Genomic DNA, 26,351 nt, shown 5'->3' on the forward strand with positions numbered 1-26,351 from the left:
GCCCCCTTCATTTTTGTTCCTTTTGTGTTTCCCTATCTATTCTTGCATGTTTATTTTTTTCATATGAACTTTAGTAAAAACTTATCTAACTCCATAAAACTTTTGTTGATATTTTATTGAAATTGTGTTCATTTTGTATTAGTTTAGGAAGGACTAATTTCCTTATGATGTTGAGTCATCTTATCCAAGATCATTGTTTCCAATACTTTTTACCATCTCAGTAGCAAGTCATATTGACACTCTCATTCACTAAACACTTACTGTACATTTAACATGCGTCAGGTACTGTGCTAGGCATTGGAGATGTGGTGAGTAAAATAGTTTTAGATTTTACATAAATAGATGAATGAAAGCACATGGGTCTCCATTAGAGTTAAACTATACATGTCAGAATAACTAAGTCTTTAGTTCTGTGCTGTTTAATCTGGTGAAGGTTTGCTATGGTTCTATTTTATTTCACACTTTTCTAAACTAACCTCTTTGCATTATAATGGTTTGCTTTGAAAAGGACTGAACTGGCATCACTGGGTTACAGAAGCTTTAAGAGGACAACCTTGCTTCACAGTGGACCTACTTAGGCATTCTTAATGGCATCACAATTACCAGTTTAACCCAGCTGACTACCTGCATGAATCCAGCTGTCTGTCTGTGCTTCCGTTCCACCATCTGAGCCTCTGATGGAGGAAACCAATCAGGCGAAAAGCTTGGTGACATTAGGCGTTCATAAATCTCAACCCAGAATGAACCCTCATCTCTGCCTAGCCATGCTATTGTTTCTTTGGTCCGTTTGCTTTCTCCCTTCCACAAAGATTAGTTCAAACTCCCTTTACTCTCTTCCCTCTAACAACTTTACATAAGCATCTGGATTTCCACCCATCTCTGTTCTAGCCTGTTACAGTAAAGGAGTGTTTCCTCCCATTTAGCTAAGATCAATCTCTCCAACAGTGTCTGATCCTCCCATCTTCTTTCCCTTTCACTCCTAACTCAGCCTCATGCTGTCACCTATTTATTCCCTCTTCCCTGTCTGTGGCCTCTCGATTCTTTTGCAAAACAAACAAACCTCCTGAAACCCGTCATTAAAAACAAAGCCAACAAAATCCTTCATCTTATTTTCCCTTCTAACAATGGCCATATGTCTCTCCTCCTCTTCACAGCCTAATTTCTTAAGTCAGATGATTTTGTAAGGGTAAATAGAGACAATCCTCATGGATGCAGAAGGGTACAGTTATTGAGAAGTGAAAGAGCTTGAAGAAAACATGGAGATAGCTGTAGACTTCCACAGGGTACCTGGGTTGTGTGGCTAGATTTAATCTGAGGGGCCGTAGGTATGCTTGCCTGTGGTGAACTAGGCAATATGAACAATATGGCATAAGTGTGGGTCTGGAATCAGTTTCTTTACTTGAACATTTTAAATGACAACATTTACTTTGCAGCATTGTTGTGGGGATTAAATGAGCTAATGGGTATAAAGCTACTTACCATGGTACATGCCCAGTAAATTTTACCTATCATTATATTTGTAATTGTAATTATGTTGTCAGATGGGCAGATGTGTGCAACCAAATTTGAAAGCCTACCTATTCAATACAGAAATAAATATCAAGTCACACAGCTGTCTTTGAACTACATGTGGGCTAGTGTTTTAGACATTCATTCCTTTATTCACAAAGGAACATGCATCAGAAACTTTGCTAGGTGTTAGGGATTACAAAGAAGAATAAGACAAAATCTGCTTTCAATGATCTCTCAGGGCAGTCAAGGCATAAGCATGTAATTATAGTGTGGTAAGTGCAGTGATTGATCAACACAAGGTATTTTGGGAGTTGAAAGAAGGAAGCGTACAGCCTGGGGTGAGGTACATCAAGTCTGGAGCTGGTTCTTAAAGTGAGTAGATAGATGTGAGCAGAAGAAAGAGAGGAGGAAAGCAGGGAAAAGATTTTAAAGTCCCTCTGTCTATGCAGTTCAACTCAAAGACTCTGGAATTTCATGTGTTGCTTAATTTAAAAAAGTTTTACTACTAAAAAGTTATTTGTAACTCATTGGCCTATTTGAATGATATGTAAAGAACAAGGTATTACACGATAATAGGAGGATGAGTCAAAACTTTATTGCTTTGGGAGTGGAACATACCAGGAATTGCTGTAGGCAGAGTGACACAACATATTTTAAGGAACCCAATGGCTGGGAGCCCAGATATGCTACTACCACTGATGGAATTGCCTAGATGATGTCACCATGGTTTTCAGCTTTAATGGTGCAGAAACTTGATTGTCAGCTAATAAGAGATGACCAATCTCTTGAGGCCTAATTCAATTTAAAAATAAGAGATAGGGGCATCTGGGTGGTTCAGTTGTTTGAGTGTCTGACTTTGGCTCAGGTCATGATCTCAGTTCATGAGTTCGAGCCCCGCGTCAGGCTCTGTGCTGACAGCTCAGAACCTGGAGCCTGCTTCAGATTCTGTGTCTCCCTCTCTCTGCCCCTTCCCTGCTCATGCTGTCTCTCTCTGTCTCTCAAAAATAAGCTTTAAAAAAATTAATAAAAAAACAAGAGATAAATTTATAAGCTACAATGTATTCACTAACAATAAGAAATATGAAATTTGCACGAATTGAAATACTCACCCTGTCATGAGTGGTACATTTCCTTCATACAGACATGCTAAATACTTGTCTCCTGGGATCCTGAAATCAGAACAAAAGGAGTTAGCTAGTGGGCATCTGTCTGGTTCACACAAGCAGCAAGGGAAAAAAAGTCCCTAACCTACAAGGGAAGACAGATCAGGTTTACAGCAGACCTATCCACAGAAACTTGGCAGGCCAGAAAGGAGTGGAAGGATATATTCAATGTGCTGAATCAGAAAAATATGCAGCCAAGAATTCTTTATCCAGCAAGGCTTTCATTCAAAATAGAAGGAGACATAAAAAGTTTCTCAGACAAACAAAAATTAAAGGAGTTTGTGACCACTAAACCAGCCCTGCAAGAAATTTTAAGGGGGACTCAATGAGGGGAGAAAAAAATGAAAATAAGTAAATAAATAAATAAATACCAAAAGCAACACAGATTAGAAAGGAGCAGAGAACACCAGAAACTCCAACTCTACAAGCATCATAATGGCAATAAATTCATATCTTTCACTACTCACTCTAAACATCAATGGACTCAATGCTCCAATCAAAAGACATAGGGTAACAGAATGGATAAGGAAACAAGATCCATCTATATGCTGTTTACAAGAGACCCACTTTAGTCCTAAAGACACCTTCAGATTGAAAATAAGGGGATGGAGAACCATCTATCATGCTAATGGTCAACAAAAGAAAGCTGGAGTAGCCATACTTATATCAGACAATCTAGACTTGAAAATAAAGACTGTACCAAGAGATGCAGAAGGGCATTATATCATAATCCAGGGGTCTATCCACCAAGAAGACCTAACAATTGTAAATATTTATGTGCCCAAATATATATATATATTTAAACACCCAAATATATAAATCAATTAATCACAAACATAAAGAAACTCATCAATAGTAATATCATAATAGTAGGAGACTTCAACACCCCACTCACAGCAATGGACAGATCATTTAATCCAAAAATCAACAAGGAAACAATGGCTTTGAATGACACACTGGATCAGATGGACTTAACAGATATATTCAGAACATTTCATCCTAAAGCAGCAGAATACACTTTCTTCTCCAGTGCACATGGAAGGTTCTCCAGAATAGACCATATACCGGGACACAAATCAGCCCTAATAAGTACAAAAACACCGAGATCATACCATACATATTTTCAGATCACAACGCTATGAAACTTGAAATCAACCACAAGAAAAAATTTCGAAAGGTAACAAATACTTGGAGACTGAAGAACATCCTACTAAAGAATGAATGGGCCAACCAAGAAGTTAAAGAGGAAATTAAGAAGTATATGGAAGTCAATGAAAATGATAACACCACAACCCAAAACCTCTGGGACACAGCAAAGTTGGTCATAAGAAGAAAGTATATAGCAATCCAGGCCTTCTTAAAGAAGGAAGAAAGATCTCAGGTACACAACGTAACCTTACACCTTAAGGAACTGGAAAAAGAACAGCAAATAAAACCGCAAATCAGCAGAAGACAGGAAATAATAAAGATTAGAGCAGAAATTAATGCTATTGAAACCAAAAAACAGTAGAACAGATCAATGAAACCGGAAGCTGGTTCTTTGAAAGAATTAACAAAATTGATAAAGCACTAGCCAGTCTGATCAAAAAGAAAAAGGAAAGGACCCAAATAAATAAAATCAAGAATGAAAGAGGAGAGATCACAACCAACACAGCAGAAATAAAAACAATATTATGAACAATTATATGCTAATAAAATGGGCAATCTGGAAGAAATGGACAAATTCCTAGAAACATATACACTACCAAAACTGAAACAGGAAGAAATAGAAAATTTGAACAGACCCATAACTAGTAAGGAAATTGAATTAGTTATCAAAAATCTCCCAAAAAACAGAGTCCAGGGCCAGATAGCTTTCCAGGGAAATTCTGCCAAAGGAATTCTACTTTAAGGAAGAGTTAACTAACACCTATTCTCTTGAAGGTGTTTCAAAAATTAGAAATGGAAGGAAAACTTCCAAACTCTTTCTATGAAGCCAACATTACCTTGATTCTAAAACCAGACAGGGACCCCACTAAAAAGTAGAACTATAGACCAATTTCCCTGATGAATATGGATGCAAAAATCCTCAACAAGATATTAGCCAACCGGATCCAACAATACATTAAAAAAGTTATTCACCATGACCAAGTGGAATTTATACCTGGGATGCAGGGCTGGTTCAATATCTGCAAAACAATTAATGTGATTCATCACATCAGTAAAGAAAGGACAAGAACCACATGATCCTCTCAATAGATGCAGAGAAAACATTTGACAAAATACAGCATTGTTTCTTGATACAAACCCTCAAGAAAGTAGGGAGAGAAGGATCATACCTCGAGATCATAAAAGCCATATGTGAATGACCCAATGCTAATATCATCCTCAATGGGGAAAAACTGAGAGCTTTCCCCCTAAGGTCAGGAACAAGATAAGGATGTCCACTCTCATCACTGTTATTCAACATAGTATTGGAAGTCTTAACCTCTGCAATCAGACAACACAAAGAAATAAAAGGCATCCAAATCAGCCAGGAGGAGGTCAAACTTTCACTCTGCACAGAAGACATGATACTCTATATGGAAAACCCAAAAGATTCCATCAAAAAACTGCTAGAATTGATTCATGAATTCAGCAAAGTTGCAGGATATAAAATCAACACACAGAAATTGGTTGCATTCCTATACACCAACAATGAAGCGACAGAAAGAGTAATCAAGGAATCGATCCAATTTACAATTGCACCAAAACCCATAAAATACCTAGGAATAAAACTAACCAAAGAGGCGAAAAATCTATACACTGAAAACTATAGAAAGCTTATGAAAGAAATTGAAGAAGACACAAAAAAAATGGAAAAAGATCCCATGCTCCTGGATAGGAAGAACAAATATTGTTAAAATGTCGATACTACCCAAAGCAATCTACATATTCAATGTAATCCTTATCAAAATAACACCAGAATTCTTCACAGAGCTAGAACAAATAATCCTAAAATTTGTATGGAACCAGAAAAGACCCCAAATAGCCAAAGCAATCTTGAAAAAGAAAACCAAAGCAGGAGGCATCATAATCCCAGACTTTAAGCTATACTACAAAGCTGTAATCATCAAGACAGTATGGTACTGGCACAAGAACAGGCACTCAGATCAATGGAACAGAATAGAGAACCCAGAAGTGGACCCACAAACGTATGGCCAACTAATCTTTGACAAAGCAGGAAAGAATATCCAATGGAATAAAGACAGTCTCTTCAGCAAGTGGTGCTGGGAAAACTGGACAGCAACATTCAGAAGAATGAACCTGGACCACTCTCTTACACCATACACAAAATAAACTCAAAATGGATGAAAGACCTAAATGTAAGACAGGAAGCCATCAAAATCCTTGAGGAGAAAGCAGGCAAAAACCTCTTTGACCTTGGCCACAGCAACTTCTTACTCAACACATCTCTGGAGGCAAGAGATACAAAAGCAAAAATCTACTGGAACCTCGTCAAAATAAAAAGCTTCTGCACAGCAAAGGAAACAATCAGCAAAACTAAAAGGCAACTGACAGAATGGGAGAAGATATTTTCAAATGACATATCAGATAAAGGGTTAGTTTCCAAAATCTATAAAGAACTTATCAAACTCAACACCCAAAAAACAAATAATCCAGTGAAGAAATGAACAAAAACATAAATAGACAATTCTCCAAGGAAGACATCCAGATAGCCAACCAACACATGAAAAAATGCTCAACATCACTCATCATCAGGAAAATACAAATCAAAACCACAATGAGATACCACCTCACCCCTGTCAGAATGGCTAACATTAACAACTCAGGCAACAACAGATGTTGGCAAGGATGTGGAGAAAGAGGATCTCTTTTGCATTGTTGGTGGCAATGCAAGCTGGTGCAGCCACTCTGGAAAATAGTATGGAGTTTCCTCAAAAAACTAAAAATAGAACTACCCCACAACCCAGGAATTGCACTACTAGGCATTTATCCACGGGAAACAGGCGTGCTGTTTTGAAGGGACACATGTACCCCCATGTTTATAGCAGCACTATCAACAATAGCCAAAGTATGGAAAGAGCCCAAATGTCCACTGATGGATGAATGGATAAAGAAGATGTGGTATATATGTACAATGGAGTATTACTCGGCAATCAAAAAGAATGAAATCTTGCCATTTGCAACTACGTGGATGGAACTGGAGGGTATTATGTTAAGTGAAATTTGTCAATCAAAGGCAAAAATCATATGAACTCACTCATATGAGGACTTTAAGAGACAAAAGATGAACATAAGGGAAGGGAAACAAAAATAATATAAAAACAGGGAGGGGGACAAAACAGAAGAGACTCATAAATATGGGGAACAAACAGAGGTTTACTGGAAGGGTTGTGGGAGGGGGGATGGGTAAAGGGCACCTTAATGGGTAAGGGGCACTAAGGAATCTACTCCTGAAATCATTGTTGCACTATATGCTAACTAATTTGGATGTAAATTTTAAAAAATTAAAAATTAAAAATAATAAAAAAATAAAAAACAAAAGAAGAAAAAAATGAATAAACATTTAAAAATTAATAAAAAATAAGAGATAAAATTATAAGCCACAATGCATTCACTAACAATAAGAAATATGAAATTTGCACGAACTGAAATACTCACCTCACCCTGTCATGAGTGGTACATTTCCTTCATACAGACATGCTAAATACTTGTCTCCTGGGATCCTGAAATCAGAACAAAAGGAGTTAGCTAGTGGGCACCTGTCTGGTTCACATAAGGGTCTGAGCAACATGAGCTCAATTTCCTGTTCTGATTGTTCAAAAACTTAGTCTATTTGGTTTCATGTATTCACAAATTCTCACTGTTGGTTATTTGAAAGATGAGATCTGGACACAGAAGCAGGTCTTAGGCTGATAAGTGTGTGGTGAGAATGCATTCTGGAGTAGGCACAAACAGCGCATATTCAGGCAGTGCCATGAACTGAAGTCACGCTAAGGCTTCAGGGGAAAGAAATTACCATGGGAGAGCACATGTGCTAAATAATCAGTGCACTATTGGGGCACCTGGGTGGTTCAGTTGGTTAACATCCCACTCTTGACTTCAGCTCAGGTCACGATCCCACGGTCGGTTTGTGAGTTTGAGCCCCATATCAGGCTCTGCACTGGCAGTGTGGAGCCTGCTTGGGATTCTCTCTCTCTCTCTCTCTCTCTCTCTCTGCGCCTTCCCAGTTCATGCTCTCTTTGTCTGTCTCTCAAAATAAATAAATAAACATTTAAATAAATAAATAAATAAATAAATAGTGCACTGTGGCTATGAGAGTGGAATATCTCTGAATCTGTGAGAGCCAGATAAATTATATTAACATAAATTCAGAGTATTATTCATATTATCCACTTAGGTAAAATAATTAGGTATATATGCATAGAAACAAGGTATTAAAGTATACATAAAACATTATGAGTGGCTTTCCTATATAAAGAAACTTCTATGGAAACATGAGTGTTCTTTCTTTTCTTTGTGCCTTATCTATGATTTCAAAATTATCCCAAACAAAGATGAGCTACTTATGCAATCAGCTAGCTACTACCTTATTGATAGAAAAAGTTAATTAAAAATTAGTTAGAATTAGTTATAAAATTCATTAAAAATTAGTTAGAAAAAAGACTGAAGGTCTTCCATACTCCCTAGAACAACAGTTATTGGTATAGCTTGGATGACATTTGATATCAACAAGTTAAGACCACAGGAAACACTGTGGAGGAGAGTGGAAAGGGGGACCACTCAGAAGAGTATAAGAAGGGCAATGGTGCTGAGGAATTTGGGCTAAAAACTGGAAGGGACTATTTTTAGTAGAGGAATTTTAAGTGCCCCTCCCACTGGCACAGCCAGCACCAAAAATATTTATCTTGCATGGGATGATCATAATGTGGGCATGAATGATCAGAGGAGCAAGTGCCAATATAATCAGTCTCTCATCGGTTAGGAACTCCGGCAGCTGGTCCCAGACTCCTTTGGTGGTTGCCTTGGACACTGTGTAGAACACACAGGACATGCTGTTGCTGCATTAAACCAACTCACTTTATTTCAAGGGCAATCCAGAGTCCATAGCAACATGTCATCCTGCCTGGGTGCAATGGCGGCCAGTCTTTCTGTGCACCCAATCTCCTGTATCTACGGAAGGGTCAGTTGCTAGGGCTCTATGGCGGTATATCGGGGTTCTACCCTCTTCTTGTGCTAGGACCAAAATTCCAGGGGCACTCTGTCCTTCTGTTGTCTCTGTCACAGTGCCTGACCCAGCCCTTCTGGAGTCACAGACACATCGAACTCAAATGCTGGCCCTGCTTTGGAGATGCCCAGAGCTTTCATCTGCTTCACTAGTACTTTTGTCTTCTCAAAGGTGCTGGCTGCTTTGATTCCCTTTCTTTTCTAGGCAGGATAAGGAATAGAGGCACTGTGTCAAGTGGGGAATGAACGTTCTCTACAACCACCAAATCCTTACAAAGGCTTGTACTTCTTTCACACTTAAAGGGATTGGATGGGCTAACAACCTAGCGATCGCAGCTTCCGAGACAACACGTGTCTTACCTGACCAAATGACTCCCAAGACTTTATGGTAGTGCCTGGGCCTTGAATTTTCTGTAGGTTCACTGTCTATTCTCTCCCTTGTAAGTGTATCACCTGCAAGGTGTCCTGCAACAAGCATATCTTTGCACGTTAATATTATATCGTCAATGTCATGGGACCATTGTACTGATGAGGGGAAGGAGAATAGCGACAGATCTTGGGCTACTTGGAGAAGCCCTTGAAAGGTCCATTGTTGTTCCCTGCCACCCCCCCCCCCCCCCCCACTGCCATGTGAAGGCAGATTAATCTTGTGACTCAGGTGCCAGGGGGTTTCTGAAAAAGACATTTGCTAAGTGCAGCATAGCATGATACACTCTAGGACCCTGGCCAAGGTATCTACGATGGTGGCGATGTTGGGAACAGCTGCATGGATGGGGGGCACTATTTTGTTCAATTCTCAGTATTCCGCTGTCATCTGCCATGAAGCTTACTTACAGATCTTACTGGGCTATGGAAAGCATGATGGGCAGGAAGTATGATACCCACTCTGAGAAGTTCCTGGATAAGTTTCTCTTATCTCCTTATGCCCCCAGGGAACTTATATTGTTTGACTGTTACCACCCCTTATGGGGGTGGCAGGCTTACCAGTTCCCAGCTGGCATTTCCTGTCAGCACTTATTTGATTACTGTAACTACAGGTGGAATTCAGCAATACAGGTTTGCAGATTGACTTTGGAGGGTATGAATGCCCAATATGTTCTCTGGTATTGGGGAGGTAAAAATCTCATGCTCTTGGGCAGGGGTGGAGAACACCCAATTGCAGTGTCAAAAAGACCTTTCTGACCATAACTATTTGCCCTCCTTAATTATCAATGGTGTGAGGGGCCAGGAAACTTCTGATGGTTACCATGTATTAGAGTACATTCAGCTCCAGGGTCTACCAGAGTTTACCCTTTGTTTATTTCTGGAGGACCAGTGAATAGTGAGCTCTATACGAGGCTTCTGGTCACCTCTACTGACCCTCACCTGGAGGTAATCTTGGCTTGCATCCTATGCCCAGGGCATTGGGAGGCACCCACCGTAAATAAGACTGTATTCCTAAGGCCTCTGTTGGAGCAGGTGGGGCATCAGGGATGGTAGAGGCAGATGGGGCAGGTCTGAATTGTTCAGGCTTTAAGGCTTCCCATACGACAACCAACACAGCATTGGGCTGTTGGTCTATCTGTTCAGATGGGATCCCCGCAGCAGTGAGGTCAAACCACATTTCATTCAGGTTACTTTCATAGGATCCTTTATAGCCTTTTGGCTCTTCCAGCTCCCTCTCTGTTTCGGGTCTTTTCCACAGCCCATCCTCATTCCTGGCATTTGTCAGTCCCCTTCAGATCAGCAATGAATCAGCCAACATCATAAACGTCTGTCCCACGACTGGGCTCAGCACGGATATCAGCATCCCATACCGGGTGCTAGAGCAGACTAGAGAATCTTAGTTTTCATTCCTGCAGTGCATGTGGGCCTGATTAGGGCCTTCAAAGACAGGGGCATAGATGATGGTCTGTTTCATTTCCAATTCTCTAAGAATTTTCTTTTCTTTTTCTTTTTCAACAGATCCTGCCTCAGGTTTATTTGTGCAACTAGCACAGAAAGATACCAGCCCCTGCAGATAGAAGCCCAGGGTAACACCAGTCCTTCTGTCCTCACATTGGCAGACAGAAGCCTCCATATTAGAGCCTTTATCAGGGACCCGGCACCTTCAGCCACATCTGGGGCCAGAGCCACAACCTGGGCCTTGGTTTGAACCTTGGCCTTGGCCTTTGGTTGGCAGAGCCTGAGACCCTTGGCATTACGGGCATGAGAACATTTCCAGAGCATGGGGTGAGTGATGTAAGCAAGTTGATTGAGCTTGCGGCTGACAACCTTTGGGATCACGGACTTGTCAAGGGCATTGATAGCCTCAGCACATACAGCCATGGCCTTGGCATTACTGGCCTCCATCTCCTTTAGCCCTTCTTTTTGTGCTTTCTGGCAAAGCACATGTTCCTCAGGAACTTGGGGTCTACCCCCTTAAGAGATTCATATCTTTGGGGCACTTAGGTGACTCAGTTGGTTAAATGTTCGAGTTTGGCTCAGGTCATGATCTCGTGGTCTGTGAGTTCGAGCCCCACATTGGGCTCTGTGCTGGTAGCTCAGAGCCTGGAGCCTGTTTCAGATTCTGTGTCTCCCTCTCTGCCCCTCCCCAGCTCAACTCTCTCTCAAAAATAAATAAACATTAAAAAAAAGAGACAGGGATATTCATATCTTTGTGACTGGGGTTTCTTCACTTCTGCGCAATTTTTGTGGCTGGTTGTGTGTGGTGTGGTTCTTGCATTGGGCAATTTCTATACTGAAGCCCGGAACTCCTGAAGCACCTGGGAACGGAAGAGAAAGAGGAAGTTCTAAGAACTTCTTGTACTTCCTGTAGAGATTTCCAGGGTCCCTGGTTCCCAAAGAGGCCTCCTCATTGGGCTGAGCTTTCCTGCAGGCTAGAATAACCCAATCAACAAGGGAGTGAGTACCTTGAACCCCTGAGTACCATGCAGGTGCTGCCAGAGAGCAGTGAATGTGGTTGATGTTGCTCATTTTCTCTGCCTCCTGCCCAGTCAGAGAAATCCCATGGCCCCTGCATCTCATAGCTGTGCTAGCCACACCTGGATACTTTCCCGGGCCTTTTTCAGGAACTTGGCAGCTATCCCAATAAGCTTAGGGGGAGTATCTTCTCTCTTCATGAATGTTTCCTGAACTGGGGGCTCCCTGGGGGCTGGGGTTGTTGTTGCTGGGCTTTTGCTTTCCTTTGTGTTTGGGGTTTGAAGGCAGGGGACAGTACATCCGCTTCACTGTTAGTCACCACATCCTGCTCTTCACTCTGCTCACCTCCCGAGGGATTCTCTTTGCCCCCAGTGAGCTACATGCAGTTTCTCAAACAAGTGCATTAAGACAACCAGTGTTTTCGAGGTGTCCCCATACTCACGTGTGGTCCACAAGCCTCTAATCCATGGGACCCCATGCCCCGCACGCAGAAATTGATGGCCAACTCAGGATTGTTCTGTAGAATGCCTCTCTCCCAAGGCCCATTTCTTTAGCGTCCTGGCTGGCTCAACAGTTAGTTCACAACCCCGTCTGGAGCTTCCCAGGTGAAATCTGAAACTGGCCTTGCAAGCAGAAAGAAAGGGGAAACCAGAGAAAGAGGCAGGCCACTCCAGGTCGGTGGGTGGCGGGTTTAATAAACAAGGGAACTTACATATGAGGCTTGTCCTGAGGAGCAAGTTAATCCCCGCACCACCGGCTAGATCTTAGAAGTTTATATGGAGACTTTACCTGGGCTCAGTCATGTACACCATGCGGGTGTTCTCATCACCACCTATCTCAAGGCCGTGTCCTTGGGGCAGCCTCTGGAAGTGGGGAAGGCCAGCGGAGTGTATATTCCAAGGACAGAATTGGAGGCGAGGAGCCTCCGACTGCCGGGTCCAGCTCACAGGTCAACCTGCAGTCACGTCCTCTTGCTGACCTTCTCCAACAATATCTTGCAGAGAATTGACAGTATAGACATACGATGGCATTAAATAAGTTTCAGTAACAAACAGGTAATGACAACCTCCCCCAAACATTTAAGAATTTTAAAAACACACATTTAATAACTCATGGGCGGCAGAAGAAATAATAAGCAAACTTTGAAAATACTTAGAACTCAACGATACTGAAAATACTACTTCTCACATCTTGTGGGATCCAGCCATTCATCGTTTATGCCTCTTCTTCCCTCAGGGAGGCTGTGGGGTGGGGCTCTCACTGCACCCTAGGCATGTTACTTAGGCCATAGCATGCTTCTTTTCTATCTTATTTATGTTCATTTATGAAATAGAACTCAATACCCATTACTTTGTTACATATATTTTTAATGTTTATTTTTGAGAGAGAGAGAGACAGACAGACAGACAGAGCTCAAGTGGAGGAGGGGCAGAGAGAGGGAGACACAGAATCCCAAGCAGGCTCCAGGCTCTGAGCTGTCAGCACAGAGCCCAATGCGGGGCTCGAACTCATGAGCCGTGAGATCATGACCTGAGCTGAAGTTGGACGTTTAATCAACTGAGCCACCCAGGTGCCCCTTACTTTGTTATATTTTTAAGGGCCAATTACCCCGTTGGATTCTGGTTTCAGTGAGAAGTTGTTTGACAATATATGACTGTTGTAATTTTCCCCTCGTTGTCTGGGTGTCTTATGACTCACTTGGAAGGAGTTTAGGAGTGCCAGTGAATAGGGTTGTATCCTGGACATTTTCCACCCTTTCTCAACAGGAAAACTGGCCCCAATACAGAACCCAATACAAAGTGAAGATACAGAGCTCCTTACTAAAAAATTATTAAAGATTTCAAGCATGAGGACTTGCTAACATGGGACCTGGTGTGATAACACATGTCATATGGCCATTAAGTTGCCTCTGCTCTCCTCCCTCCTTCTAACCTTCTGCTGGAGTTCCCCATTGGCCAAACTCAACTGGTAACCAGAATTCAAAGGGATCTATTTGCTGAATTCCTGATTCCTGGGGACACAGAGCTGAATAGAGATGGGCGAAGACTAGATCTGGGGAGCAGAAAAAAGATATCCAGCCCAGATGAGTAGAGAAGATATCTATCTCTATCTATGTCTGAGTGACAGAAGGTAAAGAAGCGTTAGACACCTTGGGATTAGCCAATGATGACTAAGTGTAGACATATTTCCAATATGACTAAAAAATAAATACAGGGGTGCCTGGGTGGCTCAGTTGGTTGAGTGTCCGACTTTGGCTCAGGTCATGATCTCACAGTTTGTGAGTTGGAGCCCCACATTGGGCTTGCTGGGGTCAGTGTAGAGCCTGCTTCGGATCCTCTGTCTCCCCCCACCCCCTCCGCTGCCGCCCCTCCCCTGCTCATGCTCTCTCTCTCTCTCAAAAATGAATAAACATTTAAAAATAAATAAATAAATACAAATACCAAATAAGTAGTATTGAAAAGAGAAAGTAAATAATAACCCCAAGTTTCCAATTGCATCATTGGCTTTGGGGTCTGACCAACTTCTATCCCAATACTGGCCTTGACTTTTAGTAGCTATGTAATGGTAGGCAAATTGCTCATTTTTATTGCAACAGAGTCCGTAAAACAGAGATAATAGTTACTTCAGAAGTTGTGGGCTAAATTAAAGGATGTCCCTAGCACCTAGCAGGTGTTTAATAAACATAGGAGAGTAGAAGAAAGCTGGGGTCACAGACAGAAATGGATGAGTCAGAAAAAGGTCTTTCTAGTTCTGTGGATCTCTGGAAAAAAGGGAAATGATTATTCTATAGTTTTAGAACTCTGGTGGTTAGGAGGTTTTCTCTAATGATACCATAGATGGCTACTTCTGCAGAGTGTAGCCATTTTTTTGAAGTCTGCTATTTGATTTCCCTGCTAGACATGACAGAAAGAATAGAGACTTTGCAGGCAGGCAGGCAGACGTGGTTTTAAAATCCTGTCTCCACCAATTAGTAGTGGCAGGTTGTGTTAAGTCCTCGGAGCCATAGTTTTCTGTTACAAAATGTGGTATCACTGTAAGGATTTATGAGAGAGTGTTGGTAGTATGCCACAGAAATGCTCGAATTTCTACCTGATCTGCCACTCTTTAAAAATTTTTTTAAATTAATTTATTCAAAAAATATTTTTATTTATTTTTGAGAGAGAGAGAGAGAGAGAGAGAGAGAGAGAGAGAGAGCACTAGTGGGGAAGGGGTGGAAAGAGAGGGAGACACAGACTCCAAAGCAGGATCCAGGCTCTGAGCTGTCAGCACAGAACCCAACGTGGGGCTCAAACTAGCAAACCACGAGATCATGACCTGAGCCAAAGGTGGACACTTAACCGACTGAGACACCCAGGTGCCTCTTTTTTTTTTTTTGGTTCTTTTAATATTTTTATTTATTTTTGAGAGAGAGAGAGAGACTGCCACTCTTTTTTTTAGTTGAGCTGGACTTAGGAATCAATTTCTCTTGCCCTTCTCCCCTAAAGCCTAAGAAGTTCCTGTTTCCAGCAGCTAGCAGTGTGGTTCTTTTCTGTGGGTTTTACCCTTTTCCTCTGGGCCTTCCTGGCCACAGAAGTCTCAACAAGAGAATAAAGAGAGGAAGAAAACAATAAGAACCTGCATTCACTTCTTCTGCAGGGAAGCTCTAGTTACTCACTGGCTTTCACCCAGACCTGTGTTTAAACCTCCCTGCCTTGGGAATGAAAAAGCAACAGAGGAAGCTTTGTGTCTCCCTTCAGAGAGTATACGAGTTGAGCAGAATGTGTCTTAGTAGGTTGACATTCATGTCACTTGGCAAACGAATCTTTGCAGAAGTAATTCAAGATCTCCATATGAGATCATTCTGGATTCTCTGAGCGAGCCCTCCATCCAATAACGAAGGCTCCTTATATGAGACACTGAGGGGATAGACATGGAAAGAGGAGAAGAAGGCCATGTAAATATAGAGGCAGGAGTTAAAGCCATGGAGTCCACCAGAAGCTGGAAGAGATAAGGAAGGATTCTCCCTTAGAGGCTTCAGAGGGGGCACGCTCTGCCAACACCTTGATTTCATCTTTCTGGACTCCAGAACTGTGAGAGAACAGATCTGGATTGTTTTAAGCCACTGAGTTGTGGTTATTTCTTACAAGAAGCCCCAGGAATCAATATCGTATTCAATGAACACCAATTGTAAAGAATGAATATACATACTACTAACAACAATAGCTGCCCTGTATTGAGCATGAATTGAAGACAGCAGTTTCTGGAAGCTGCAAGTGAGGAGCTGGCCTCTCATGTTGGACAAGCCCAACCTGTCCACCTTCAGCAAACCTGACACTGGTATAAAAAATACATTTGGTCTTTGGCCCTGTTCCTGACCTGAGAGTTTCCTGAGAAACCCTGAGAATTTCCTGAGTGCTAGGAGTGTGTTTTGTATGCTAATGAGATGGCTTCTAGACCATGTTAAGATGAGGGCTTTATGCCCGAAAAACCGACCATGGGCTTAGACGGTTAGAATTTACAGACCTGCCCCCAACCTCTGGCGAGCTGAGAGGCGCCAGAGATTAGACCAATGACTGATGATTCAATCATGTCTACATAACAAGACCTCCACAAAAATCCCTAAACAATGGGGTTTTGAGAGCTTCTGAGTTGGTGAGCACATCAAAGTGCCATGAAGGTGGCACATCTGGGGAGGCATGGAAGGTATGCCCGTGTGCCCCAGCCCCCAGACCTTGCCCTATGCCTCTCCTGCACTGTGCTGTTCCTGAGTTGTATCCTGTACAATAAACCGGTAATCATTAAGTAAAGTGTCTTTCTGAGTTCTGTGAGTCTTTCTGGAAAATTATGGAAACTGAGGAAGGGGTTGTGGGAGCCCCGATTTATGGTGGGTCTGTCAGAAGTCTGGGCAGCCCTGTAGGGCTTGTGACTGCTGCCTGGAGTGAGGACAGTCCTGTGGGACTGAGCCTTTGACTTGTCAGGTTGGTGTTAACCCTGGGTAGCTAAGGTCAACACTGAATTAATTGAATTGTTGGTCACCCAGCTGGCGTCAGAGAATTGGTTGTTGGTGTTAGAAAAGACACCACAAATTTGGTGTTGGGAAGACAAAACTCACATGTTGACTTTTGTTTTATTTTTCGTTTATTGCTTTTAACAAAAGAACGGCACCAATTTTTCCAGGGTATAGAGAACTAGTAGGTCATAGTTTTGTTGGCCTTTCCTAATTTACTACAAGAGTGTGCATTCCTGCTTCACTTTAGTAGATCCACAGCTTTGGACCCTTCTCTTAGGAATTTGTCAGTGGAGGATGTCAGCTCTACGTGCCTCCCTCAGGAATCCTGGCCAGTGGCGGGGCCACAACAGCAGAGCGGAACCTCTGGTTCATTGTTTCTGCGTTTTGGCTTTTAATATGGAGGAGGTGGGCTCCTGGTTAAACACATATGTGCGATTTTTTCAAGCCTGACCAGAGGCAATTACAAAGGCTCACAGGGAAAGCCACCCTCACCACACCAGCCTTGGTGCCCGGCCTGTGCAACGCAGTCTCTGGAGGGGGGCATAGGCAAGGACCCAGGCAGTCATGCTCTTTACCACTATCATTCCTAGCCCTGGTTCCTTCATTCCCAGGTCTCTAAAGTTTTGGCCAGCGGTCTACTTTCGGTGCCTCTGGGGAGGCCTCCTTCAGGAGGAAGTGGAGGAGAAAGAAGCCTTAAAGATACTTTCTGATTCAGTATCCAGAACTTCTCCCTCTGGTTCACTTGACCCCAGAGTCAAAAGGACTGCCAGAGTCTTTTGTTTGGGGCTCCCTCAACCGAGAGACAACCCCACATCTTTGCTGATGCCCCTGACCCTCAACCAGTGTGCTGTCCCCTGGGGTAAATGGACGGGGGGAGACAGAGTTTTCTCTGGTGTGGGACTCCTGCTCAAACCATCCTGACAACTCTCCATTCACTGTAAGCCAAAGGATAGTTAAAAATCAAATCCACTACACCGGAGTTTCATTTCACCCAATACGTGCGAAGTGCCTACCGTATTCCAGGCTAGGCTCTGTGATGCAGAGATGAATGAACCATGGTCCCTGCCTCTGAGTTCATGGTCCGAATGCACCTAGAAAGTAAACAGTTCATCACAACAGTGTGGTAAGTGCAACGATACAGGTAAGCACAGGTGTTTGGGGGGCACAGATGATGGACGCTAAGAACATGTCGGAGAAACTTTCCTTCTACCCTTAGTAATTAAACGGACACAAAACAGGTTCACAAGGGAAAAAACAAATTTAATTCTGTATGTATGGGGCCTCAAAGATACAACGCCCAGGAAGTGACCAAAACAAGATGTTTATATGCCTTGTAGACAAAGGAACAATGAACTGGTAAAGAACTACAAGACAAAAACTTTAGCTTGGATAATAATTAATGAAGACACTAAGCAGATGTTGTTTACACAACCCTCTTGGCCTTGAACTCCCTATCTCTGGCGATAAGGATGTCTCTCAACTTCTTGAGACAGAAAGGAGCGGGGGACAGACAGGAGGGCCAGAGTGTCCTTCTTGCACTGGCTGTTTCTCAAGTAACTTGAATTCAAAATAATCAATATGCCAAAGTACCATATTGTGGGGTGCCCTGCCCTGAACCCCAAAACATAGTTTCAAAACATGGAAGGAAAGGGGGAGGTCAAGGAGTCCTTCAAGAGGTATCTGAGGTGAATCTCAAAGCATAAGTGAAGAATGTGGGAGAGATTTGAGAACAGAAGACCCCACTACTAAATTAAATTATGACTTGTTACTCTTATCAAATTATGATTATTACATTATTATTTATTAAATTGTTCTTTTATTATTACTAATTACTAAATTATTATTATTATTTAATGTTTTATATATTTTTGAGAGAGAGACCGAGCATAAGCGGGGGACGGGCAGAGAGAGCCGGAGACACAGAATCCCAAGCAGGCTCCAGGCTCCGAGGCATCAGCACAGAGCCTGACGCGGGGCTCAAACTCACGGAGTGTGAGATCATGACCTGAGCTGAAGTTGGACGCTTAACCCACTGAGCCACCCAGGCGCCCCATAGTTTTTTGTTTTTGTTCATTTTCTTCCCCATACCAGTTTTCTTCTCACTGGGGCGCTCACAGACCGGTTGGTGGTGGCATATGGCATGCACACATGCAAATGAAGCAGATAATCTGGGAGCAATTTGAAGGGGCAGCCATGTTTGGGGAGATGGTAGTTTTGATGTGCACATGGCAGAGACCTCTGGTCTGTCGGGGCAACAGGAGTGGGGCTTCTGGCCATCGGTCCTTGAGGGCATAGGGGCCGGGCAACAGGACACTGTGGTGTTTTGCTGAAATAGTTCTCTGTTGTGACAATCCAGGTATCATTCCTGCAGTCTCCCGAACTCATTTCTTATGCTTTTTCAGGGACCAGGAAAGTCTCCTAATAAACTCCTTTCTTTTTAACTGGTTTGAATAGACTTTCTTCCCTGTAACTGAGAACATGACTGGTTAAAAGGGCTTTCTCACAGGGGAAGACATTCACAAGCAACAAGGCAGGAAGCTCTTTCTGGGGTGACCTGGAAGGCCTTCCTGAGAAGTCTGGGTGGGGGGCTATGGGGCTCCTTGCTCCCATGGTAAGTGTGAGTCATGTGCCCAACTTGCTGCTCGGGACTCACTTTCTCATCCAAGAGGGACCTGTGCATGTCCAGACATAGCAGCCTTTGTTCTGATGTCTTTCTGTCAGTCACCACAGGCCTCAGGGAGAGGAGCCACAGATGGTGAGACAGGCCAGGACAGGCACAATACCCTCTATGCCCAGTTCCCTGGAATCCTATGAACGCTGCACTGTAAGGACACACTGTCCACGCTCTTTCTTTGTTTGAGCAAGTGCATCAACATACAGAATCATTGAAGTACTGTTGTAATAGCACTGTAACTGGTCTTAAGGGCTAACTTGCTTCGAGCTCATGCACTCCTTGCTTGCTGACCTCAGTCCCTTGGTCTGTAGCTGAACTAACCTACTTTCCTCGAGATTTGCAGACTGCTGACCAAACTTTCCCAGCTGATGAGGCCTGCCTACGCTTACAAACAGCTGCTGCAGATGCCAGCAAGTCTGTTCAGGGTCATGTCAACATGCGACTAACCACCTGGGTACCTGCACCTCCTGGGTAGCTCCCTACCCTGCCCCATTTTCCCCATGCCTTCTCCTCTAAAACCCTCCGGATTCACCTGGACAGGGAAGATGGTCCTGGAGACGTTAGTCCACCATTTTCCCAGGTTGCTGGCTTCCTGAACAAAGCAACCTGTCCTTTCCTACCATCACTTATCTCTCAAGTGTTGTTCTGCGAGTGGTGAGCAGCTGAACCTGAGTTTGGAACTGGTTCTCTTTCTGGTAACGCTCTGAAGAGCCCTTCATTCAACTCTCTTCACGTCAGATTGAAACCAAAGGCTGGAGAAGTTAAGAATAATTACTATGGATATAGTTCTCTTCTGTTTACAAAGCTTTCATCTATAAAAAGGTCTTTGGTCCTCACAGCACTCAGTGAGTTTAAGCAACTGACCCAAAGGCTGCGAACTCTTGTTACCAGTCCCCATAAAGTACAAAGTTGAGAATGTTTAGAAACTTTTATGGCAAGTGAACATTGTCGCAACATCCAAGCATGTGATTTTGTGTTCCGTAAAGGTATTCTGAGATCGATTTGAAATAAAAAAAAAAAAAAGTCCTTTTACCACATGAGAAATACTGCTCTGTACTACTTTTGTTCCCAAGCTGAAAGGGTGATTGGGTAGCCTAGGGTCTCTTTAGAGAATGCAGAAGGCTCTTGGGCAATTCCTACTCTTACAAAACATCCCTTCTTTCACAAACTACAAGATCTGATTTATTCCTTTTCAAAGCAATATAGAAGTAAACTCATATTTAGAAATATAGAAGATAACTCATATTTTTGGTAACAAATGTAAATTGTGATTCATGAATCTGCCAGAGAAAAAGCCAGGAGCATATCACTTGTGTCTCTGTCATGAGCCCTATCTACCCATGGTGTTGGGTTAACACATCAAACAATTCAATATTGGAATAATCTCCACAAGGTTAAATTGCTACTATTTAAAAGTATAAGATAAAATGTATTTGAACTGGGATTGCAGTGTATGGTATATGTGTATGTGTAGGGACATGCATAAAGCTTTCTTTTCTATAAAAGTCCAGGAGAAAGATAATGGCATTTTTAGCAAATGTGAAAACAGTGTGCTGTGTCTGCAGATACAAGTCATTCTCCATGAATTCTAGACTGGAAATTCTTTTTTTTTTTTTTAATGTTTATTTATTTTTGAGAGAGAGAAAGAGAGAACACGAGCATGGTAGGGCAGAGAGAGAGGGAGACAGAGAATCTGAAGTGGGCTTTGCGCTGACAGCAGAGAGCCCAATGAGGGGCTTGGACTCATGAACCGGTGAGATCATGACCTGAGCCGAAGTCAGATGCTTAACCGACTGAACCACTCAGGCACCCCTAGAGCGGAAATTCTTATCTTTCTGGAATGGTCATCACCACTTAATGGAACAAGGTTATTTTCAGAATACATCATCCAACACTGGTTTGTCATCAGCTGGGTGAATAAAAATTCATGACACTCGGGCACGAAAGGAGAATTTTCCCACATTACTTTTGTTATTTTTTTTTTTTTTCAGTTACAAAAACAAAAGCTCTGTGGTCATTAAAAAGATGCTCTCAGAAAGACAGAAGTGGATTAGGAGGGTAACAGGTTTTTTCATAAAAGCGAAAACCTTTGAATTTCCTTTGGTGAAAACAGGAAGTAATATGGGAAGTCTTTTGTAAAAGCAAGTAGCATTAACTCAAACTTTCAGGAAGTGTGGGATGCCTGTACTATTGTTTCTTGTTTTATCAACTCAGACATTATCTGATTTCCTACTAACATAGGTGGAAAATTTGACTCACTTAAAATACTGTCTTGTTCTCTTGCCTCCTATTAGCAATGATATCAGTGCCTCTGTTGGTCATCACTGTAACTTCAAACATATTTCGTTTCTTAGTCCTTCAACCTAAGAAAGAGTTTCTTATAAGGTACATTTCTTAGGATTTCACTCTTTCCTCCAATTTTCTTTCTAGCACTGATTAATGTCCCTCTAGAACTGAAAACGTCCCTCGGCTTGAGTTTGTGTGATGTGTTTCTCATGATTAGATTGAAGCTATACTTTAGGGAAGAATATCGTCTGTGTGATGGGACTCTCAGTGCATCATATCTGGGGGTACCTGATATTAATGTGTCTTAAGACTGGTGAAGTTAGTCTTAATCATCTGGTTCAGGTGGGGTCTGAGGCTTTTCCACTTTAGATCACTATTTTTTCCTTTGTAATAATAAATACTTAAAGGGAGATACTCTGCGACTATGCAAATACTCTATTTTTCTTTAAATTTTCACCCATCAGTTTTAGCATTAATTGGTAGATCTTGCCTGTAACAATTATTACTCTGGTGTTCTCATAGTCATTTTTAATTTTCTTCACTTCTTCTACATTTATTAATTGGATTCTCTTATAAGGAAGAATTGTCTCTTCTCCATCATTTATTTATATATCTAGTCACTTATTTATAGCAGTATGGAATCATGGATATTTACTTTATTCTTTAAGTTATAATCAAAATCTTCATTGTTTATTTTAGTGCTAAATTTCTTGCAGGTTTGACTATTGGGAGTTCCTTTATGTTGGTTGCTGTGCCATTCTGACTTGCCCACAACTTCTTTTTTTCAACCCCCTGAGCATTTCATTACTTCCTGGCAACACAAAGTCCTCTAGGCTTATTTTATATTTTTTCTGCTCTAGATTTGAAATCATTCACTGCTCCAAGAAGTCCTGGTACCTTTTGTGAATAGTGTTTACAACCCATTATCTGGACAGTAGTAGTGTTCATAGTTATTGGGGTGTCACTACTTCTAGGTCCTATCAGTTGGTTAATATATAGACACCTATACATCTCTCTATCTATCTATCTATCTATCTATCATCTATCTGTCTATCTATCTATCTCATCATTATCATCTATCTTAAAAATCAACATGATTCAGGGGCGCTTGAGTGGCTCAGTTAGTTGAGCATCCAACTCTTGATTTTGGCCCAGGTCATAATACCAGCATTGTGGGATTGAGCCCCATGTTGGGCTTCATGCTGAGCAAACAGCCTGCTTAAGATTCTCTCTCTTTCTCTCCTCTGCTCTTGTCCTCTGCTTGCAATCTCTCTCTAAAAAACAAAACAAAAAAACCCACAAAAGACAAAACAAAACATGATTTGTAGTGATACCTCTGATCCAATCTAGCTCTTCAAGGTTAATTCTAACATTCCCTCCTCATTTCTAACTTCTTTCTCTGAATGTGAAACCTGTTGTTCATATCTAAAATATATTTCCTTGTTTATTTAACCTTAGTATCCTTCAAAGGAATTTCAAAATTTCTCGCCCATGCTTTTCTAGGGAAAGACATCAATTAGACTGCAATGTTTTGTACAATCTTTTTGTTTTTAGCCTTAGGATATCCATTCAAAACACTGTTTTCTGAAGTTACTTATGTAAGCTCCTTTCTTTACCACCTTCTTTAGTGAGATTATGCCATTCTGTGTAACAGATTCGTTTGTCTCAGTCTGCATTCACATATGGTTGCTTTTTAAAAAATTACTCATAATAAAAGTCTTTCCTTTGTGCAACATAGTCCTAGGGTTTTGACAAATGCATAGAGTCATGTACTTACCACCACAGTACCAAATAGGACAGTTACATCACCCTCGCCTTCACTCCAGTTCATTTGTTCTATCTCTTTGTGGTCAAATTCCCTCTCCACACAATTGGCAATCACTGATCTGGTTTCTACCCCTGTAATAGTCTCTTTGTGGGGCACCTGGGTGGCTCAGTCGGTTAAGCGTCCAACTTCAGCTCAGGTCATGTCCTCACGATTTGTGAGTTCAAGCCCCGCTCCGGGTTCTGTGCTGACAGCTCAGAGCCAGGATTCCGCTTCGGATTCTGTATCTCCCTCTCTCTCTGTTCCTCCTCCAGTCTAACTCTGTCTCACTGTCTCTCTCTGTGAAAAATAAATAAAGAATAAAAAAATTTAAAAATAATCTCTTTGCCAGAATATCAAATGAATGAAATCATATAATAGATAGTCTTTTGGATCTAGTTTCTTTCACTTAAAAAGTTGGACTTTAAATTCATCCATGTTGTTATGTGAAATAGTAGTTCATTATTTCTTATTGCTGGGTGGTATTTCATTGAATGGCTTTTCCATAGTTTCTTAATCAATCCACCTATTGAACAAATCTCAGTTGTTTCCAGTTTTGATACTTATGAATAAAGCTAATAAAAACATTCAGAAACATGTATTTGTGTGAATGTAGTTTTCATTTCATTTGTATAATTATAAATTACGGTGGGATAGTTGGACCCTATGGTAAATATTTAACATTATAAAACCTGACAAACTATTTTCCAAAGTTTCTGTACCATTTTACATTGTTTCCAATGTGTGAGAGTTATATTTGTTCTGAATCTTTGTCAGCACTTGACATTGTCATATTTTTAATTTTAGACACTTTAATAAGTGTGTAGGGTTATTTCATTGTGACTTTAAGTAGCTTTTACTAATGATTAATGATGTTGAATATCTTTTCATATACTTTTTAATTTATATATTTCCTTCAGTGAAAAGTCAAAAAGCAAATCAAAACAAAGTGGCAACTTTTCTAAATCTGTGCTATCCAATAGATCCAACAGAAAACTGAAAACAGAAGGTAAATACAAGAGTTTTAAAACAATTAAAAATAGGCAAAAAATTATGTACTTTTATATATTGCATTTCCAATACTCCTCATTTCCTTTTGAAGATCCAAGTTTCTATCTGGTATCATATTCATCTAACATGTATTGTAGAGGAGAAGAGTTTGGATGGTGGAGTAGTAAGTGGATCCTGGACTTGTTTTGTCCCTCAAACCCAGCTAGACCAACATCAAACCATTTTGAACACCTAGGAAATAGATCTGAGGATTCACAGAACAATCCGCATAATTTGAGGGAGAGAATACGGTAGGTATGTGGTGTGGAGAGGTAAACTGGGAGAGAGAAGAGCCGCAGTGCTGCAGAGGGGAGGGAGCCATTTTTACAGAGAGTAGAAAGAGTTGGGGGGAGAGAGAGCAGTATATCAGGTTTGTGCAAGAAAACACCCCTCCTGAAAGCAGATAGAGAGAAAGAGTGAAAACATGCACAGGGGACTGACTGCACAAGAAAACTGATCCCCAAAACCATTGATGCAGAAAAAGGAGAGGGTTTCAATACTGCCAGGTTTTTATAAACAGCGGAACACAGAGTTGAAGTTTTAGAAGTCAGCCTCTGGTGATGCTCTGGCAAGGAAGCAGGGCCAAGCCCCCCGGAGTGGGCAGCATGGTCTGAAGATCTCCTGGGGGATATGGGGAGAAGCGGTTCCCCTGCTTGGAGGCCATTTGGTAGAGGTGATATGGCCTCTCTACAGGCAAAAGACCCAGCAGGTGCCATCAAGCCACCCATATAGGAACAAAGACACCAGCTAAGGGCAGCAAACCCTGGTGTCGGCTGTGTGTTGCAATTTACCATAAACTCGGAGCTGTTGCTGCTGTGCGGTGGTAAGACTGGTTCCTGGAACAAGCCAGCCACAGTGAGGCAAAATCCTCCATCAGATCACTGTGGGTCTAAACTGCAAGACTGTCTGAAGTGTGACGTTTTGAAACACAGCCGTATCTGAGATAAAACTATGGAGAAAGGCGCTCCCTGGTAGGCAGATAGCTCAGACACAGACGGGGAAGAGAGGGAGCTGATGGAAGTTGGGGACACAGGAGGAGTGGTTGGGCATCTGTGAGGGTATGAACTTCCTGCTCTGGAGACTAGAGAGCAAGGTGAAGCCGTTTTCACTATTAGCCCAGCAACATTGATTGACCCCAGTGAGCTAAACAGCACCACCAAGTGGAGAATGGAATCCTTATTATACCAAAGCCTGTCCCCCCCCCCCCCCCCATTTCCAAGAGGGAAAGTCTCCTGGGAATCAGAGCAGCAGGCCCCTTCCTCAGCCAACCGGTACAAATCCCTTCCGCTGGCTTAGTCTAATGATCATAGAGTTGCTGCAAAGTTTCAGTTCTAGGGGAAACTGGATCTAGTTTTACTTGGGTTTTTGTTCATTTGTTTTTTGTTGTTGCTTCTGTTTTGTTTTGTTGTTATTGATTTTTTTTTGTTTGTTTGTTTCTTGGATACAGAAAGAGCAAAATTTTAATTTAATTTAATTTATTATTTATTTTTAATTTTTAATTTTTTTTCTCTTCTTTTCTTTTTTTCTATCAAGGTTCTCTTAACAAGAAGACCAAAACACACCTAGGATCTGGCTTCCTTTATTTAATTTTTAAAAATTTTTTAAATTTTTATTTCATTCTAGTATCATTATTGTTGGATTTGTCTTTTTTTCCTCCAAAATGACAAGATGGAAGAATTCACCTCAAAAGAAAGAACAAGAAAAAATGACAGTCAAGGATTTAGTCAATGTCTAAAAGTAAGATGTCTGAACTAGAATTTA

General features: G+C 41.6%; 2 long non-coding RNA genes across 4 annotated transcripts in view; one reads left to right on the forward strand and one right to left on the reverse strand.

Annotated features, from left to right (window-relative positions):
• The window catches only part of LOC113592978 (uncharacterized), a 31,070-nt gene extending 20,102 nt beyond the window's left edge, over positions 1 to 10,968 (forward strand). For all 3 annotated transcript variants that reach the window (XR_008300124.1, XR_008300126.1, XR_008300125.1), the window contains 2 exons: positions 509 to 9,057; positions 10,830 to 10,968. This is a non-coding gene — a long non-coding RNA (uncharacterized LOC113592978). The remainder of the gene's footprint in view (positions 1 to 508; positions 9,058 to 10,829) is intronic.
• Positions 1 to 25,762, reverse strand: part of LOC113592979 (uncharacterized) — a 34,203-nt gene extending 8,441 nt beyond the window's left edge. Inside the window, exons 1-6 of the long non-coding RNA XR_008300123.1 lie at positions 21,710 to 25,762; positions 19,983 to 20,202; positions 17,790 to 17,867; positions 9,246 to 12,780; positions 7,325 to 7,384; positions 2,622 to 2,681 (exon numbers count right to left, since the gene is read on the reverse strand). This is a non-coding gene — a long non-coding RNA (uncharacterized LOC113592979). The remainder of the gene's footprint in view (positions 1 to 2,621; positions 2,682 to 7,324; positions 7,385 to 9,245; positions 12,781 to 17,789; positions 17,868 to 19,982; positions 20,203 to 21,709) is intronic.
• Between the last annotated feature and the right edge of the window lie 589 nt (positions 25,763 to 26,351).

Source organism: Acinonyx jubatus, chromosome B4, assembly GCF_027475565.1.
Source record: "Acinonyx jubatus isolate Ajub_Pintada_27869175 chromosome B4, VMU_Ajub_asm_v1.0, whole genome shotgun sequence".
Taxonomy (NCBI): Eukaryota; Metazoa; Chordata; class Mammalia; order Carnivora; family Felidae; genus Acinonyx; species Acinonyx jubatus.